Raw genomic sequence first — 3134 nt, forward strand, 5'->3', positions numbered from 1 at the left:
AGAATAGACAATCCAGTGTTTTCAGCCTATAAATGGCAAAAAAAGAAAAAGATATGGAGGGGGGGAACTATGTATTAAAAGACATTAATCGTGGGATGTGGATTCATTTGGATCTTGAGTTTTTAAAATTTGAAGAAATGTTCATGGAAACAATTTGGAAATATGAACAACACCTGGACATTTGAATACTATTAAGGAAACTTTTAAAATATTTTAGGGGTTTCGCTGGTGGCGCAGTGGTTGAGAGTCCGCCTGCCGACGCAGGGGACACGGCTTCGTGCCCCAGTCCGGGAAGATCCCACGTGCCGCGGAGCGGCTGGGCCCGTGAGCCATGGCCACTGAGCCTGTGCGTCCGGAGCCTGTGCTCCGCAACGGGAGAGGCCACAACAGTGATTGGCCGGCGTACCACAAAAAAAAATAAAAATAAAAAAAATAAAATATTTTAGGTGTGATAATGGCGCACAGTGACTATGCTTTACAGTGTGATCCACAGGCCCCTGGGGTCTCCAAGACCCTTGCATGGGATCCAGGAGGTCAAGGCTCTTTTAATAATAACACTTCGGCATTATTTTCCTGTTTCGTTGAGTTGACATTTGCACTGATGGTGCAAAAGCAGTTGGTGGGGGAGCTTGCTGGTGCAGCAGGATTCCAGACAGTGGCACCAAGCTGCACTGGAAGTCACTACCTATTTTTTTTCTTTTGGCCGCACTGCAGCCTGCAAGATCTTAGTTCCCCAACCAGGGATTGAACCCATGTCCCCTGCAGTGGAAGCACGGAGTCCTAACCACTGGACCATCAGGGAATTCCCTAGCAGTCACTGCTTTCTGCGCTCTCACGCAATTGCAGGAAAGAAGTGCCAGTTTCACTTAAGAATGACCTTAATGGAGCACTAAAAATGATTAATTGTATTGTCTCAACCTTTGAGCGCATGTCTTTTTAATATTCTGTCTGATGAAACGGGAAGTATGAACAAAGTACTTCTGCTGCACACAGAAGCAAGACGTTGTCTCCAGGAAAACCACTTGTGCGGTTGAGTCGTGAGCTGAACTAGCTGCTTTTCTCATGAAACATTTTTACTTGAATGGCTGACAGTCAAACAAAGGCTGGGTGTTTGGCAGACATTTTCTCAAAAATGAATGAAGTGAGCTGTCATTTCAAGGAAAACAAGTGACTATATTTCTTGCCCAATGATAAAAGGAGCTTTCAAGTAAAATTTGAATTTTGGCAAAAACCTGATTCTGCTTCCCAATACTTATTAAAGCTTTTCTGATGAGACCAGTGGTGATATTATTATGGTCATTTGATACTATGTAATAAAATGTATCAACATTTCAAAGATCTTTGTGACTCAGTAAGCCAGTGTTCTTCAAAGACCAGGGCATGATGTTACAAAATCATGCCTGGATAAATGATCCATTCAAAGTACGAGAAAGACCAATGGATTTTAATATAACAGAGTATACAAGTTCTTTGATAAAATCATATGATCTAGGGTCTATGCCCCATGGGAATGTCATTTGAGCACGTAAACAAAAATAAAAATTTTTGTCAATATCTATGAGCTAACCACACTGTTATTTATGAGCTTTGGGATATTTGCTCCACTTTAAACAGTCACTGTTATAGCAGTTAAAATCTCTTTACATCCAATAACAGTGCCATACAAGCATGTACTTACTGTTGGTGCCAGTGCTTGTTGGAACGGAAGTGGATATTACAACATGCTCGGAAGATCAAACAACCACTAGGACATGCTGGGTAGTTGATTGAGAAGAGAGTGTGAAACCTTAGTGGAAGGTCAAAAAAATTTAAAGCAACATTTAAATTAAAATATGCAATATGTTTTTTTAAAAAACATCCTCTATACTTTTCCTTTATTCCTAAGAGGAAACTAATAGAAAATAATGTGGTTTTGAACTTTGCAAGGTCTTCAGAAACAGTCCATGCACACAGTACTCTATGTTGTTATGCATAAGGAAGTAGGGAGTTTATTTTGTGTGTGTTTATTGGGGGAAGAGTGTATATTTCTTCTTTTTGTACATTTCAGTATTTAGTCTTTTTAAAATATGCATAATTTTTACAAAAATAGGATCACACTCTACATACTCTTGTGTGATCTACATTTTTTCATTTCTCAACTCATTAGACACCTCCCCCCTGGAGTTAGTATACAGTATCATTTTCAATGTCTCCCGAAATTCCATTTACATATCATAATTTAATTACATCTATTGAAAGATTTTTAGACTGTTTCCAGTGTTTTGCAGATATAAGCTGTAATGTGAGAACATTCATGTATATACATCATTGTACAAGATTAAAATCTATGATAATTTAAAATTTTTAACTTTTGATACAATGAGGACTTCAGAAAGATTTTATGTACTATAGTCCCACCAGAACTGTATAAAAATTTTTTCCAAGTTGTTCCAATCCTGGGTCTCATTACTCTTTTAAACACTGGCCAAACTTATAGGTCAAAATGATATTACTTATGTTATCATATAGCTTTTTTTTGATTTTGAGTAGAGAGAAAACATTTTTGATAAATTTATTCTGTGTATTTCATCTTTAATTGGTTCTTCATATACTGAGCTTATTTTTCTTAATGGGGTTAAATGAACATATAAGAGGAGTTCATAAATTAAGACTACTCTTTTTCTTCATTCATGTACCATGTTTATTTTCCCAGCTTATTTGTCTTCAACTTTGTTTATAGCATTTTTTTCAAAATTTGTCTCTATAGTTGAATTTGTCAATTATTTCCTTGATGATTTCTGCCTTTGGTGTCATAGCTTCTCACCCAAAGAATATCAAAAACATTCCCTTATCATTTCTTCACAACTACTTTGATACTTTCACTTTAAAATTTAAATCGTGAATCCGGCTTATACTTAATTGTCCTAATATGCAGTCTTAGGAATCTAACATTTTTTCCTCCAAATTGTTAATTAGTTGCCCAAGAACAATCATGGAAAATTCCAATCTTTCACAAGTGCTGTGAAAACAGACACTAAATTAGTATATACTCTTGAGTCTTTTTTTTTTTTTCTGGATTCAGTACTAAAAAGTTTTCAGGGCTTCCCTGGTGGCACAGTGGTTGAGAGTCCGCCTGCCGATGCAGGGGACACTGG

The sequence above is a fragment of the Physeter macrocephalus genome, chromosome 17 (assembly GCF_002837175.3).
Source record: "Physeter macrocephalus isolate SW-GA chromosome 17, ASM283717v5, whole genome shotgun sequence".
Taxonomy (NCBI): Eukaryota; Metazoa; Chordata; class Mammalia; order Artiodactyla; family Physeteridae; genus Physeter; species Physeter macrocephalus.